Source organism: Dendrobates tinctorius, unplaced genomic scaffold, assembly GCF_039654945.1.
Source record: "Dendrobates tinctorius isolate UK_male_01 unplaced genomic scaffold, ASM3965494v1 ptg000046l, whole genome shotgun sequence".
Lineage (NCBI taxonomy): Eukaryota > Metazoa > Chordata > Amphibia > Anura > Dendrobatidae > Dendrobates > Dendrobates tinctorius.
Genome location: NW_027361714.1, coordinates 48,237,660 through 48,255,260, shown reverse-complemented (window position 1 = coordinate 48,255,260; position 17,601 = coordinate 48,237,660). Strand labels below are relative to the sequence as shown.

Below are 17,601 nucleotides of genomic sequence, written 5' to 3'. Positions count from 1 at the left end.
GGTGGAGATATCATCGGAGGGGTTAACAGGGCTGACCACATCGAGGGGGGGGAGGACTAGGAACAAGGTTTGTGAGGATCAGAAGTGGAAGGGGGGTTTAAAACATGAGGTTGGGATGGGAGTTGATGGACAGAGGAGGTTTGTGGGAACATTGAAGGTGGGGGTGGGTACGGTGAGGTCATTGGGGTATAATGCAGTGGGGAAGAAAGGTACTGGGAAGAATGGAATGGGGAACTAGAGAAAGGAGAAGGATTGGTGGGAGGATGGGCGGAGGGAGGATGGATGGAGGGAGGAATGGCGGAGGTAGGATGGATGGAGGAATGATAGACGGAGGGAGGATGGACGGTGGAATGATGGAAGTAGGGAGGATGGATGGTGGAATGATGGACGGAGGGAGGATGGACGGTGAAATGAGAAGGTGATGGAATAGGTGCATGGGTAGATTGGGAGACCTGGGATACTGCAGTCACTAGAGCATTGTGACATCCTTGCATCACATGCATCTGCAGGTGAGGATTTAACTCTTCCATGTGCCGGACAACTGACTGAAAAAAAATATGTCTCGGCGCCTGGTTTGACTCTGAATTCATCCGTTCCATATAACTTCTGAGTTCCATGATACTTTGAGTTATCATGTTCAACCCTGAAGTTGTCTGTTGGCCCAAAATTCTGAATGCATTCTGGATGGTTGAATTCAGATTCAAACAGTCAGACAAAGTTATCCTTTCCTGACCTCTCAGACGCTGCCATCCAGAACCAAAAGTTGGTAGAGATGTTGTGGCAGTGTCAGAGAGGTGGGGTAAAGGGTACTGTAAACCATCACCTGCAGCTTCATGTGATGAAGACTGCCCTGCTGCTCCAGTGCTGGTGGAGGGGACAGAGGGACGAGACAAGAGGGAAGGTACAGAGGGGTCGGATACCTCGATGTGGTCCCCGGTGGTGGTCTCCGAAGGGATCCCTCCAGAGGGAGGCAACTCAGAAGCAGGCTCCCGAGTGCTGCAGATGGTGCTAGAAAAGAGAAAAAAAAAATATTAATATATTGATATTTCATTTGGCCTTGCTGAAAAAAAAAATTAGGTTAAACATGTAAACATTTGTACTACAGAAATGGTGTGTGGAATATTTACCTTCTGCTCACCATCGTCGACCGGACGAACGACAGGGTTCTGTAGTGTTTATACTGGCTGCTCCTGCGTCCTCTCGATCCACTCGGGGCCTGCATCTCCTTGTTGAAGTCCCTCTTGAAGCGATCCCTGAGCGACCGCCACCGTATGATAACCCTGTCACCTATGAAGGAAAAAAATAAACAAAGTGGTTAGTATTCAACACTTCACTAGCTGTAATATAAGTTACTGAAATTGGAATACTTACGCACAAAATCCCTGGCCCTCGCATCGAGCTCCTCCCAGGTCTCTATAACCTCTGAACACACTTCATCCCATAGCAGTCGGGTGGTTGGTTGGTCGGCATGGTAGCGGTTTGCCATGTCCCACAGCGGCTCCCGCAGTGGCACAGCCTCGATGAGGGTGTCCACATCAATGATGATTCCCTCTTCTACTGCTCTGTGGGGAGCATGCTGTGAAACCTGTGAAAAAAAAAAGGAATATTAAATTCAGACACATGAGGTTCATTAATCAATCACCCAACTAAAGGGTTACTTACTGTTCGCCAACCACCGGAAGCATCACCTTGATGACCCTGGGATGTCCTGGGAGTCACTCTAGTGCGGGCACTGGATTGTGAAGACTGTAAAAAAAAAAAGTTATGTGCTTGTATGGATGCGTAGTTATTGTGTGTGCTGTGATGAATGTTTGTGTTGGGTGTAGCATTTTGTATGTATGTGAGTTTTTGTATCTGCTAAACTTACACTCTGCACACCCCCTCCTTGCATTTCTCCATCCTGCATGTCTCCTCCTGGAAGCTCCTCAGATTCAGCTTCCTGTGAAAACATAATACATCCATATATTATTAAAAAAACCCTATAAAATAAGAATAAAAAACTCCCCATTATTTATATACAGTAACCTCAGTTCGCTGATGATGTAAGGGGGAGCTCCCAGAAGAAGACATTATTGCTCCGGCCTAGCTTGCGGGTTTGCTGCGGTCTGCCTGGTGGGTCTGCTGTGGCCTGGCGGGTCTGCTGCGGCCTGGTGGGTCTGCGGTCCTTCCTGAACTGATCTGCAAGTATAAAGACACTTGTTAAGCTACTATACAAAGGATAACAAAAGCTTTCAGGCCTTTATACTTACTGAGAAAATTTCAATCTTTTATCTGGGTCTGCTGCGACCTGGTGGGTCTGCTGCGGTCTGGTGGGTCTGCTGCGGTTCTTCCTGAACTGATCTGCAAGTATAAAGACACTTGTTAAGCTACTATACAAAGGATATCAAAAGCTTTTAGGCCTTTATACTTACTGAAAACATTTCAATCTTTTATCTGGGTCTGCTACGGCCTGGCGGGTCTGCTGCGGCCTGGCAGGTCTGCAGTCCTTCCTGAACTGATCTTCAAGTATAAAGACACTTGCTAAGCTACTATACAAAGGATAACAAAATCTTTCAGGCCTTTATACTTACTGAGAAAATTTCAATCTTTTATCTGGGTCTGCTGCGGCCTGGCGGGTCTGCTGCAAGATGGTTTGCAGGTTCTTTGTGAATGGATCTGCAAGTATAAACACACTTGTAATAAGATAAAAAAAGGTTCAGATATATTTTGATTGAAAAACCACCCCAAAAAATTGAATGTAGATATGTGAAATGCGCAACCTTCCCAAACCTAAACCTCATGCTACTCTTTAAAAAAAAAAAACCTTGGTATTGTATATGTATACCCAGACTTTAAAGTGACCTTGTTTTGGTATTGCATGTGTGTAATTCCCTGATACAGAGTTAACTGAGAATCTGTCAGTGAGAGTATACCCACATTTTAAAGTGACCTTGTTTAGGTATGGCATGTGTGTAATTCCCTGATGCAGAGTTAACTGAGAATCTATCAGTGAGAGTATACCCACACTTTAAAGTGACCTTGTTTAGGTATTGCATGTATACCCAAACTTAACGTGACCTTGTTTAGGTATTGCACGTATACCAACACTTAATGTGACCTTGTTGCACATATACCCACACTTAACGTTACCTGGTTTTACAATGATACTACGGACAGTTTTTGGAGACAGTTTTTATTTATTATAATTTTTTTTTGTTTTCATTTTTTGACAAGTAGGAGCTACTATGCTCTTTATTTTAAATACCACAGTACATGAAAAATAAAAAAAATGCTGAACACATACTACAGTCACACCACATACAATACCACAGTCACACCACATACAATACACACATAACACAATCACAGCACACTTGCAAATATTCAAATAAAATTACAGTAGTATGAAAATAAAATGCAGTACACATGCAACAACAGAAAAACAATTAAAGTATGAAAAAAAAGCTTAATAAAAATACACACACACAGACATGCAACACTGGGAGGCCACGGACACACACACACAGGCAGGAAGGCAGACCACACACACACAGGCAGGAAGGCAGACCACACACACACAGGCAGGCCACACACACACAGGCAGGCTAGCCACAGACACACACAGGCATGCCCCACACACACACACACACAAACATGCCCCACACAAATAGGTTTTATACTCACAATTGCAGGCTTTGCTGGCAGGCTGTTGGTGCTGGCTGGCACTGGCAGGCCTCTCGGTCGTGGCTTGGTGCTGGGCAGGTGCTCCTCTTGCTCCTGGCTTGTGCTTGCAGGGGTCTTGCTGCTGGGCAGGTGCTGGCAGGCTTTGTATCTTTATCTTCTGTCTTGATATCTTGTCTCTCTTGCTGCTGCCGAATGTCTGGGCCCAATGAGTCATTAGCCCACCTTTATATAGTTTGTGGACTGTCTGGAAAAGTATCTTTTTTTCTGAGCACGCTCAGTGCGAAAAAGCGGATCCCGCCGGCGGATTCCACTAAATGGCGGATCCCGGCGGATCTGCCGCCCATAGGCACCCATTCTATGAAATGGCGGATCACGGCGGATCCGCCGTGATCCGCCATTTTGACGCAGACAAAAAACGTTACAAAGTCCGTCCACCTCAGACAGAATCCGCCAGAAATCTGGCGGATCCGCCGAATAGCGGACATGACGGTCGACCAACCGCTAAAATCCGCCACTAATGTATTTCAATGGGAAAAAATGGAGGATCCGCCACAAGGAATGCGGATCCGCCATTTTCAAATTTTGGCGGATTTTGGCTGATGTGGAAAAACTGAAGTGTGAAAGAGGCCTTAGGGAAGCACGAAGGGAGCCCCCTCCCTGCGCAATTCTTCCCTATGCCCCCGGTACACTGCGGTCATGTTTGAACGCAGTATGCCAGGGGTTAATGTGCCTGTGGCGGTCCATGACCCCTCCTGGCACATAGTGCCAGGTGTCAGCTGTGACAATCAGCTGACACCCGGCCGCGATCAGCGGCGCTTCCCCTGTGAGCGCCGCTGATCTATGATGATGTACTATCCCGTCCTTGGGAATTAAGTCCCAGGGCACATGGACGGGATAGTATGTCATCTGTCAGAAAGTGCTTAAATGACATTTAGTGTTACCAGCGTGAGACATGTAGATTGTCAGTCATCACTCGGTTCACCCTGGTAACACCCCCTCTCATTAAAAATAAGCTCTGGGGCAGATCCTTATTCGGATCAGTGTCCAGCCCATAGATCTTAACAGCCAATTTATATATAAGAAAAACATGGATTTCTCTTTTTTGTTTTATCAGTGCCAAGCATGGGGTATGAGAAAGGGTTGTCCTAGTAGTGGACAACCCTTTGAAATGCCAAAAAGCCTCCTCTTGTGTAACCACAATGATATTTAAGGAGAATCTGTCAGCTGAGTTATGTGGTCCAAACCATGGACAGCATGAATCAGAGCCTGGTATATTTTTCTTCTGCCAGAGCATTTAAGCGAAAAATATGCCAGGCTGCAATTGTATAGCCAAGCTGTTTTATGCTGCTGTGATTTTAGTAGCATGAATAAGCTGACAGGCTCCCTTTAATGCACATCTGAGTGCAATCCAGCTCCATGTTGCCTGCCGCTAGTGCTGTTTATTGATAGTGATAATAAAACATCCGCCATGTCGAAATCTATTCCTTACACCATGATGCCCTCTTGCCCTTTTTTCTATATTCATATTTTATAGAATATCGTATCTAGAAACTGTGCTATGCTCAAAAATGAGTGCTGTCTCAATAATTGGCATTGTGAAGACTTTTTATATGTCCAATCTGGCCTTTATTGAAGTAGGATTAGTTACTTAGTAATGAACTGTCTGTAGGTGTGAACACTTGAGTCATTCTCACATATGGTCACGTTACCATTCACCTGCTGCTTATCTCCTGCTTCTGTGAAGTCCTGCATTCTCAACATGATGTAGTATTACCCAATCTTTCTTGCAGTTTTGGACATCATACATCAAATGCCATTTCCTCTACTTTCCAGTGGGTCTGAATTTTTATGGCCATTTGACCCCAGACACAACTTTCATTTCATGTTATAGTGACAGACACACACAAGACTTGTACATGTTTTGACAGCAAATTTGGCAAAATATTTGAACAATTGTTACACAACAGCTTACAGTTCCTGGCAGTTGCACTTCACTACTGTGGCACAAAACTTGGGAGCATAAATCGCTTTTAATCACTTACACATAGCAGGCAGTTATCCATAGCAAAAACATAGTCTTACAGGCCACAGCTCCTCTCACTGTCACAGCCCACAGCACCTCTTTATATTACAAGTTACAATCTTTATCAGAGGCAGACACTGACAACTTAGGGACCCTGTGCAAGAAATGTGTTTGGAACACCCTCCTTTTATGGAAACCAAGCTACAGACTCTACAGATTATATATATTAAGTATTACATAGTTGCCTCTCATTATGTATATTACCGCCCCTTATTACACAGTACCTTCTTTTGTTATGTACAGCACAGTTCCTTGCATTTTGGATTTTCTTGTTATTTTTGTCATTTATAGCACCCTGCCCCTTTCCTAGGGTTATTGTGCCAAATCTTGGCCTCTTCCTGGGGTTATTATGCTCATCCAGGCCCCTTCCTGGTGTTCATGTTCTCCATCCTGGGCCCCATCATAATATGATGTTGCCTGTTCTCCACTGTATTAAAAAAACAGGTGCAGGATCCGACATCTGACTTCGGCATCTTCACCATGGCATATGTTGTCAAGAGTTCATGAGGTCGCGGGCACGCAGACATCAGTTGCCAGCCTCTGATTGGCTGACAGCTTGTATTGCAGTGCAGGGAGCCGGAAGGCCCCCTGTTCTGCAATACATTTCAGCTGAATGTGTGTCACCAATGTTAGAGGGCCCCTATCTACATCCAGGTCCAGAGGTAGTTGAACTGACTGCACCGCGATACCTCCGACTCTTTGTCTCAGACATCATACAACAGGTGTTCTAAGGGCAAATGAGCTAGCACAATGTATCCCCACAAGTCACTTTAGGGCATCCCTCACAGTACTTGATCAGGGTCAATAATCTAAAGGGTAGCCATCATTTAATTTCTTTTTCATGAATGAATAGTACACATAAAAGTAAGTAACTTAGTAAAATATCTTAGAGAAATTTGCTTCTTTCTCCTCTGGAACTGATGTACAATACGAAATAATATGGTGGTACCGTGTTAGCCAGAAAAATAGATGTAAATACTTATGTCCCCCCCAAAAATTGAGAAAAGTATTCAAGGAATGATACCTTTATTGGCTTACCAGAGAAATTATATTTGCAAGCTTTCAAGGCTCAGAAGGCCCCTTCATCAGGCCTATACTGAGAAGAGATGGCAACATTTTTATAGGAATTATACAAGGAAAAGAGAGATGCTTGCTAGAGATAGGCCAAGGAAATCAAATTAAGGTTTTTGTTATACATGTAGATGAGATGGAAATGTTCTATTAGACATCTGAAGATCTTCTTGTAGAAGTATGAACTGGAAGTGTTCTATTAGACATCTGAAGATCTTCTTGTAGAGGTATGACCTGTGTCCTGAGTCAAGAATCCAGGTGTCAAATTCAGTCCTATTGTTAGAGATTGAAACATATGTATAAATTTGTACTCCCATATTTTTCCTTCTCTGTCACTATTAAAATGACCTTTCAAAATTAAGACTGTTAGATTTGCCGTACTGTGTCCTGGTCTAGAGAAGTGTATTCCTACAGGTGTGTCCAGCTCATTTTTTATCGTATGTCTATGCAGATTCATCCTTGTTTGAAGTTTTTGTTCAGTTTCTCCTTTGTATGTCCCTGCATTGCACCTTGTACAAGGTATCACTCCTTGAATACTTTTCTCAATTTTTTGGGGGGACATAAGTATTTGCATCCTCTGGAACTGATAATTCGTTCTCAAAATTCTCAATTCACAGATTGAGAATATGATAAGGAGATGACAGTTGGTGCTCACAAACTGCTATGGAGAATTGTAGCTCTCATTTCAGGAAAACTTGCAACAGAAATATAATAATTGTAATAAAGTCCTTTCTTTTATGTATGTGTATGTATGTATATACAGTATATATACAGTATATATATATCATCCGTTTCTCTACTCTGGTAGTGTAGATAAGGGAAGCTGACAGTTAAGCATATTCCAACATATGTACTATTTTGCAAACTTTGTATTTTGAATGACCGTCTGTTGTTCTCTTTAAACTCAAAGAATCTGTATTGGGGCAGACAGATTACTGCTTATATGTGATGCGGCCGTCATTCTGTCTCCATTCCGGCATTATCAATAAAAAAACAAATCATCTTACTTATTCAGGTCTGGATGATTTCTAATTGGAAGACTAAAACTCCACTAACAAGAAAGTCTGTGTTGGTCTCTTGCTTCTCTTCCTCCATAGAATTTTAAAAGCAGCAACCAATGGGAAAATCTGACCGCACTGACTACAGATTTAAACCATGAATTGAGAATGAAGGATCAATTTAGGAGAAAAAATAAGCAAATTTCTGTACTAGGATATACAGTATTACAGAGTTGCTCATTTTCAAGTATACTATTAATTTAATAAATAAAATTAAACCTATAGATACTCTTCATACACATTTGATATTGTTCTACCCAACAATAACCTCTCTTGACACCCCTATACTTAGAAATGCTTGGTTTGACATAATTTGTCAAGGAAGAGTGTCATGATCCAGGTTGGATATGACAGAGAAAATGCACAAGTAACCTTTTTTTTCTGTGAGCTGTTTGCTCAGGGTTGGTTTTGCCCCCGGTGGCCATTAAGGGTTTTTACACAGTGGTGTCTTTTTCTTAGTTTCCCCCCGGTGGCCATTAGGGTCATTGCACTTTGGTTACTTTAGTTTTGTGCACATAATTATAAAACAGGTGTGATTGCTCTATAAAAGAGTGTCAGGTGTGGTAATCACTGTTGGTGATAGTCCTCAGTTACAAGCAAGCCTGGATGAAGGATGGAGCTGAAGGAGAGTCCCGGGCAGCTCAGTGAGAGTCCTGGAGTGGCAGCTATGGTGTCTGTGAGGAGGGCTGGCATGGCTTGGTGGAGTTGCAGCTATAGTGTCAGCAAGGAGTTCTTGCATGGCTTGGTGGAGTGGCAGCTATGTTGGAGAGCTGCACTCATGATGCTGGACTCGGTTGCTGGAAAGCTGGACTCAAGATGCTGGACTCTTGCTGGAATCATATGCTGGACTCTGTTTCTGGACAGCTACACGCAGGTGGTGGACTCTGTTTGCTCCAAAGCTGCACTATGGTGTTGGATCCGGTCAGAGGAAAAGATGCACGCAGGTGGTGGGCTCTGTTGCTGGGAGCGTAAGCAACAGAGCAAAGCTACGTGGTGTTTCCCTGTTTTGTCTCTTTTCTTTATGTGTGTTTTAGTGCAGTGGTGGGATTAGTTTCCGCACCGGCCATTACACTTAAAGGGGTAGGTGGAGGGCGAGCTAGGGTTTAAAGGTATCCTGAGCGGCTCCCGGTGTGGAACCGGCCTAGGGAACGTTAGGAGTGTAGAGACACTGACTCAGGGGAGTGCAGGAGGTCTCCACTTCCCTGTTCCCTATCGCAGGGCCACCATTGTTATTGTTACTCAGGTTTTCCCTTTTATTGTTTAAATTCGCCTTACTGGAGGTGGGGTTTCCAAGACATAGGTGTATTTCAAAAATTCACCTGTTGGAGGCGGCGTATCCAGCTGCACGTTTTATTATTTAAATTCGCCCAACTGGAGGCGGTGTATCCAGGGTCACGCGTGTCATCTAAATCCGCCCTGCTGGAGGCACTGTGTCCAGCCACGCGTGACCATGACAAAGAGTCAAGAGGCCCCTATACACAAATGGTTGTGGGCTGATCCCACCAATATTCATGTGTGCAGACGACTTCAGCCAATGTGTATGAGGCTTTAAATCAGGAAATTCCTTCACTTCTGATGTTGCCAACAGGTAGTCATTAGAGTGTGGATGACAACCACTTTACTCATTATTTTTATAGCCTCTTCATGCTGAACATATCATTTTCTCAATGGATTCTGTTCTATTAGCAATTTCAAGCTTAAATATAACATATACCGTAAATTTTTATAACATAACACACATTGTCCAGTTACTTCACTGGTCCAACACACCGATAGAGTTCAAGGATATAGAGTGCCTTGAAAAAGTATTTATTCCCTGTGAGCTTTTCCACATTTTTTCACATAACACCCACAAGCTTAAATGTATTTTATTGGGATATTATGTGATATACCCACACAAAGTGGCAAGTACTTGTGAAGTGTAAAGGAAATGATTAATGGTTTTCTAATCAATTAAAAAATATAAATGTGAAAACTATGATGTGTATTTATATTCAGCACACCTGAGTCAATACTTTGTAGGACAACCTTTTGCAGCAATTACTGCTGAAAGTCTTTTGGGGTATGTATATGCAAGCTTTTTACATCTAGAGGCTGAATTTTTTGCCCATAGTGCTTGGCAAACTAGCTCTAGCTCAGTGAGATTGGATGAAGAGTGTCTGTGAACAGCAATTTTCAAGTCTTGCCATAGATTCTAAATGGGATTTAGGTCTGGTCTTTGGGCCATTCAAACATATGAATATGCCTTGATCTAAAGTGTTTCTTTGTAGCTCTGGCAGTATGTTTAGGGTTGTTGTCCTGCTGGAAGGTGAATCTATGCCCCAGGTTTTCTTCCAGGATTTCCCTGTGTTTAGGTCCATCCATCTTTCCATGAATTCTGACCAGCTTCCCTGTCCCTGCTGAAAAGCATTCCCAGGGCATGATGCTGCCACCACCATGTTTGACTGTTTGGATGCTGCTTTCAGGGTGATATGCAGTGTTTGATTTCAACCACACATAACGTTTTGCATTTAGCCCAAAATGTTCTACTTTGGTCTCATCTGAACAATGCACCGTCTTCCATGTGTTAGCTGTGTCCCCTACATGGCTTTTTGCAAACTGCAAGTGGAACTTCTTATGGTTTGCTTTTAACAATGACTTTCTTGAATCCATTTCTCCATAAAGGCCAGATTTGTCGGCTAATAGTTATGCATCTCTTTATCTCTTCCAGGGTGAACATGGGCTACTTGGCTGCTTTTCTAGTTAGTACTCTCCTTGCTTGAGATATCAGCTGAGGTGAACAGCAATGTCTTGGTAGATTTGCAGTTGTGCCATACTCCTTCGTTTCTTGAATGATAGATTGAACAGTGCTCCGTAAGATGTTCAAAGCTTGGTCTATTTTTTTTATAACGTACTCTGCTTTCTCCTCTCTCCCCCACAACTTTACCACTGACATGTCTGGTGTGGTGTTCCCAGGTTTTCTTGATGCTGTTTAATCCCTAATTCTTCTTCTTCTTATTATAGTGGTTTGAAAAAACCACTATATTGTAATCCGAACGCTGCTAACTTATTCTTCTTCTTATTATTATTATTAAGTTGATTTCCGCAATTAATGCGGCCCGAACCGCTACACGCACAGACTCCGTTGAGGTGTCGTTTCGAAGCCAGCGTCCATGAGAGGTGTGCTAAGTATTTTTCGTGTCGATCGGATTTGTAGTTTTTGCGCAATTTGCGTTTGAAAATTTTTTTTCCCGTCATTGGAATGCACTGTCTCCAATGCTTTTCAATAGGAAATGGCAAAACGTGCCCTGAGGCGATTGAAATGACAGTTGAGCTCATTGATATGCGCAGGCAGACCCAGTTACTATGCCAACGCCTACGAACTTCACTTGAACCCCAGCACAGAGCCTCTGCCACATAATATCAGCTCTTAAAGCGAAACCCACAGCACAAATGCAAATCTAGCTTCATCACATGACACATGCCCCTGAGATAGCATGTGCGACAAAGTGGATTTAAAAGAAGCCCAGTCAGCCAAACTAGCTCTTAAAGGGCCAACGCGCCAAAGTGATTGTTAAAGGGCCAGCGCACCCAAATGAGTCTTAAAGGGCCGACACACCAAATCGGACAATGAGCCACCCCGGCCTCCAAATCGGAGGCTGATCCACCCCGGCCTCCAAATCGGATCCTGATCCACCCCGGCCTCCAAATCGGAGGCTGATCCACCCCGGCCTCCAAATCGGAGGCTGATCCACCCCGGCCTCCAAATCGGAGGCTGAGCCACCCCGGCCTCCAAATCGGAGGCTGAGCCACCCCGGCCTCCAAATCGGAGGCTGAGCCACCCCGGCCTCCAAATCGGAGGCTGATCCACCCCGGCCTCCAAATCGGAGGCTGAGCCACCCCGGCCTCCAAATCGGAGGCTGAGCCACCCCGGCCTCCAAATCGGAGGCTGAGCCACCCCGGCCTCCAAATAGGAGGCTGAGCCACCCCGGCCTCCAAATCGGAGGCTGAGCCACCCCGGCCTCCAAATCAGAGGCTCATCGACCCCGGCCTCCAAATCGGAAGCTCATCGACCCCGGCCTCCAAATCAGAGGTTTTTTTTACCTCGGCCTCCAAATCGGAAGCTCAACGACCCCGGCCTCCAAATTGGAGGCTGAGCGACCCCAGCCTCCAAATCTTACCCAGAGTGGCCCCGCCCACCAAATTGGACCCTGTGGGGCCCCGCCCACCAAATCGGACCCTGAGAGGCCCCGCCCACCAAATCGGACCCAGAGTGGTCCCGCCCACAAAATCGGACCCTGAGGGGCCCCGGCCACAAAATCGGACCCTGAGAGACCCCGGCCACAAAATCGGACCCTGAGGGGCCCCACCCACAAAATCGGACCCTGAGGGGATCCGGCCACAAAATCAGACCCTGAGGGGCCCCGGCCACAACATCGGACCCTGAGGGGCCCCACTCACAAAATCGGACCCTGAGGGGCCCCAACCACAAAATCGGACCCTGAGGTGCCCCAACCACAAAATCGGACCCTGAGGGGCCCCGGCCACAAAATCGGACCCTGAGGGGCCCCGGCCACAAAATCGGACCCTCACGGGCCCCGGCCACAAAATCGGACCCTGAGGGGCCCCGGCCACAAAATCGGACCCTGAGGGGCCCCACCTACAAAATTGAACCCTGAGGGGCCCCAACCACAAAATCAGATCCTGAGGGGCCCCACCCACAAAATCGGATCCTGAGGGGCCCCACCCACAATATCGGACCCTGAGGGGCCCCACCCACAAAATCAGACCCTGAGGGCCCCGGTCACAAAATTGGATCCTGAGGGGCCCCAACCACAAAATCGATCCCTGAGGGGCCCCAACCACAAAATCGGACCCTGAGGGGCCCCACCCACAAAATTGGACCCTGAGGGGCCCCACCCACAAAATTGGATTCTGAGGGGCCCCACCCACAAAATTGGACCCTGAGGGGCCCCACCCACAAAATTGGACCCTGAGGGGCCCCGGCCACAAAATCGGACCCTGAGGGACCCCGGCCACAAAATCGGACCCTGAGGGGCCCCACCCACAAAATCGGACCCTGAGGGGATCCGGCCACAAAATCAGACCCTGAGGGGCCCCAAACACAAAATCGGACCCTGAGGGGACCCGGCCACAAAATCGGACCCTCACGGGCCCCGGCCACAAAATCGGACCCTGAGGGGCCCCGGCCACAAAATCGGACCCTGAGGGGCCCCGTCTACAAAATTGAACCCTGAGGGGCCCCAACCACAAAATCAGATCCTGAGGGGCCCCACCCACAAAATCAGATCCTGAGGGGCCCCACCCACAATATCGGACCCTGAGGGGCCCCACCCACAAAATCAGACCCTGAGGGCCCCGGTCACAAAATTGGATCCTGAGGGGCCCCAACCACAAAATCGATCCCTGAGGGGCCCCAACCACAAAATCGGACCCTGAGGGGCCCCACCCACAAAATTGGACCTTGAGGGGCCCCACCCACAAAATTGGACCCTGAGGGGCCCCACCCACAAAATTGGACCCTGAGGGGCCCCGGCCACAAAATCGGACCCTGAGGGACCCCGGCCACAAAATCGGATCCTGAGGGGCCCCAACCACAAAATCAGACCCTGAGAGGCTCCGGACACAAAATCGGACCCTGAGGGGCCCCAACCACAAAATCGGACCCTGAGAGGCACCGGCCACAAAATCGGACCCTGAGGGGCCCCGGACACAAAATCGGACCCTGAGGGGCCCCTCCCACAAAATCGGACCCTATGGGGCCCAACCCACCAAATCGGATCCTGAGGGGCCCTGCCCACCAATTCAGACCCGGAGGGGCCCCGCCCACTAAATCGGATTCTGAAAGGCCCCAACCACAAAATCGGACCCTGAGGGGCCCCACCCACAAAATCGGACCCTGAGGGGCCCCGCTGACCAAATTGAACTCTGAGGGGCCCCACTCACCAAATCGGACCCTGAGTGGCCCCGCCCACCAAATCAGACCCTGAGTGGCCCCGTCCACCAAATCGGACCCTAAGGGGCCCCACCCACAAAATCGGACCCTGAGGTGCCCTGGCCACAAAATCGGACCCAGAGGGGCCCCACCCACAAAATCGGGCCCTGAGGGGTCCCACCCACAAAATCGGACCCTGAGGCCAAAGTGGCCCCTGAGAGGCACCCACAGTTAAAACGGATCCTGAGTTGAAAGTCTTGCAGGGGCAGCAGGCAAGTCTCTCTTAAAGGGGCAGCCCGGGCACCATTTCAAACCACTATCTGTACTTCCTTCAGGAAATACACATCTAGTTATTATTATTATTATTATTATTATTATTTTTAATTTATAAAACACCATTGGTTCCATGGTGCTGTACATGAGAAGGGGTTACATACAAATTACAGATAATAATTAATACTATGTCTAGTGAAAAACAGGATACCAGAGAAGACTCTCAGAACCAGATCTCTGTTGCATGTGAAGACAATGAGTAGCACTTTCCTATACAATGAAACTGAGGTGCATGCAGACAGCTATACCTTTTCCTTCTGTATATCCCATTCATCCCTATCCACTTCCTTTTTCCTCCCCCTTACCTTCTGTCCTTTCTCTCCTTCATTTCTCCCCCTTTCTCTTTACCTTTTCTGCTTCTTTTGCCCACATTTCCCTCCCTCTCCATTCCTCCCCCCTCTTACCTCTGCTCTCTTGCATTTTTCTTCTGCTCTTATGCATTCTCCTTACTTTTCTCCTTCTCTTTATAACCAATCATACTATACTTTGGTTTTCAGACACTATCATATATTTGACCATTCACGATGATTTTCTCTTCCTTTTTTCTTTACTACTTCACATTCATGAAGCCCTGTTCTGGTACCAAAATGCTCCCTTACTTCTTTGCCTAGGTCTGTTCTCCCCCTTTTGTCTTCTTCTTTCCTCTGTTTTCTCTTTTCTTGTTCTTTGCTTTACCCTTCTGGTTTCTACTGTTATCCTATGAGGTTACAGCTAATCACCTCTTTTGTGACAAGTCTTACTAATTTTTTAATTCACTTGCCTTTTGATTTTAAAGCCACTCATCTCATACCACCTTTGTTATTTACCTGTAACAATATAATAACGGACAGACTCGACTATTGGATAGGTTCCATACACTATTTACCTCCTTTTTTACCTACCTTTTGATATGATGTATTTTTGATTTGCTGTATCCTTATAATTTTTGAGATTTTGATCATTATTACCAGCAGACCACTAATATATATACTCTGTATACTCTCAGATTTTTTCACAGTCTGGTTAAGAGTATTTAACTGAAATCGTACATTTTTGCTATACTGATGGAGGTGTAATCTCTGGATATGGTATATTTTGAATAAATCCTAATCAAGTTCCTCCACGTGCCTTTTGGTGCACAGTTCCTTTCTTCCTTTCACTGTGCATTTAAAGGATCTGAGTGGTTGGCTCAAAAGGAATTAGCACCCTATACAAATTCATACTGTCCAGGGTGTGCCTCCTACCCTATGGATTATCAGCTGGAAATAGAAGTCCTATTGTGAGGAGACTGCAGGCACATAGGATGCAGTAACAGACCATACACAGACCAAGGGTGAAAGGGGTTTCTTATACAGTGGAAACTCCACTCAGGGAGAAAACAGAGGGATAATATTCCCTAATACAGCAAAAGGCTAATGGGGATAACTTAAGGAACAGGGACAAGTAAAGCCGACATACAATAAAATATAACTTATCACTCAGGCACCAGTCACGATTGAACTTCTGTGTCACGAACAGGATTATTGAGCTCAGCAAAGCTGGGTACTTGGAGCTCAGCAAAGATGGGTGCCTAGAGCCTAGCAAAGCTGAGTACTGTGTGCCAGAAAACCGTAAAGTATTGCTGTAATATGTTGAATGCTAGAATATTTAATGATGCAGTGTAAATAGAGATTTGATGCATTAATAGAGCGTTGTGTTAAATGCTGAGATCCCTCGAGATCTCAGTCCCGAGATCACCATCAGCGCATGCGCCGTCCCTGGCGGCGGCCGCCATATTGCCGGAGCCAGCCAATACAGAGGGAACCGAGAGGGAGCCCCGGGGCTCTGGCCTGTCGCAAAATGCCGGCAGAGCCCCGGGATGGGAACCGCAGACACCGCTGGGCACGTGGAGACACGGCTGGGTACCCGGCGACACCCACAGCGCCGACGAACACCCGGAGACGCCCGGACACCCCTGCGGCCTACACCCGATAAGGTATATCCTCTTTGTAAGACGCACCCCCATTTTCCCCCCAAGTTTGGGGGAAAAAAAGTGCGTCTTACAAAGCGGAAAATGCAGTAGTTAGCACTTCTTAAGGTGCTCCATCTTGGCTTTACAACAGGCCTCTGAAAGTGCCCTAATGTCACAGAACAAAAACCGTTTGGCGTGGTGGAAGACGTGGTACGAAGTCAACTAAGCCTTATAGCCCACCCAAGGCCTACATTGGGGGTTTACGGACGAGTCCCCCGCATCGCACCAAAGGAAAATACCCCAATCAGGGATGAACTGAACTTTGTTAAAATACCCTGGTCAGGGATGAACTGAACTTTGCTGAAAATGTTTTCTATATTTTGATATCGGTTAAAGATATTTCTATTGAGCATATGGTATTTTATTACTAAGTATTTTGGAGGTATATATTTATTAAATAGTAGTTATTTGTAACGTTGAAGAGAGATACCTCCCATAAAGGGAAGAAGAGCTACTGATTTCCATGTTTGACTGTTAAATGTTGAAATGCATTTCAGAAAAATTTTGTAAGTTTCTTAACACCTATTTTGCTCTGTTTCAGCCTGCGGACGTGCTGTGTTTAACGGGGGGGGAATGTGGCACCCCTGAGGGTCCGGTCACCACAGAGGTACTGCAGCTCATCCAGAGGTGTGGTATCCCACACTCAGGTAAGGAGGGAACACCACACAGGGCTCCTATCACTTGCACCCAATACACACCAGACTGGCCAGGAAAGGGTGTTGGGAGGCAGGTGAGAATGGTGGGTAGAGAAGGAGGAGCTTAGAAGTGGAGTGATAGCAAGGCATCCAATCAGATTAAGGAAGGTGACAGTTGGTGGGAGGAGTTAGCTCTGAGGTAAATAGATCTTTTCAGAGAGTAGTCAGTCGGTGACAGGATAGCGGAGGAGCAGGACTGACGCAGTGAGAGTCTCAGTTAGTGAGAGAAACATCCAGAGGGAAGCTCCTGAGAGAAGAGAAGGGGTCCTTGGGGCACGGATTGTGCATTAAGCCAACCGTGGGACCCGCATCCTGAAAGAGAGGACCAAGTCGCAGTGAGGAAGCCGGCCCCTCAAACTAGTGGAGTACTACAAGGCTCAGCTAGAAAGCCGGAGGATGAGGTGACTTTAAGTACCTCAGCCACAACCGTACACATTCCTAGCAAAGGTGGCTGTAGAGGATTCCGGGGCCTGACCCCTGTCACCCGGTGAGATCCGTGGCTGCCGGCTTGGGGACACTGTGTGTGAAGGCGCAGGGCAGGAGAGAGAGGAGTGAACAGCGCAGAGAGACGGCCTAGAAAGGTTAACACAAAGAGGAGTCCTGAAAAGGTGAACCCAATCTACCTGGGAGTTGGCTGGACCCCTCACCCAGAGGACACAGTACCAAGCGGGTCATCAAGTAACAAGAAACTTGTGAGTGAAAACCCAGAAACTGCACCCAACTGTGTCCTTTGTCTTATTACATCTCTCCTGCCATACACCACACTCAACATC

General features: G+C 46.5%; 1 protein-coding gene across 2 annotated transcripts in view; it reads left to right on the top strand.

Moving 5' to 3' along the window:
* The window catches only part of LOC141089464 (interleukin-20 receptor subunit alpha-like), an 87,916-nt gene that overhangs the window by 10,351 nt on the left and 59,964 nt on the right, over positions 1 to 17,601 (top strand). The window contains exon 2 of one of the 2 annotated variants that reach the window (XM_073575896.1): positions 16,675 to 16,740. The exons of the other annotated variant lie outside the window; for it this stretch is intronic. The gene's annotated coding sequence lies outside the window, so the exon portion shown is untranslated. The remainder of the gene's footprint in view (positions 1 to 16,674; positions 16,741 to 17,601) is intronic. 2 annotated transcript variants of the gene reach the window in all.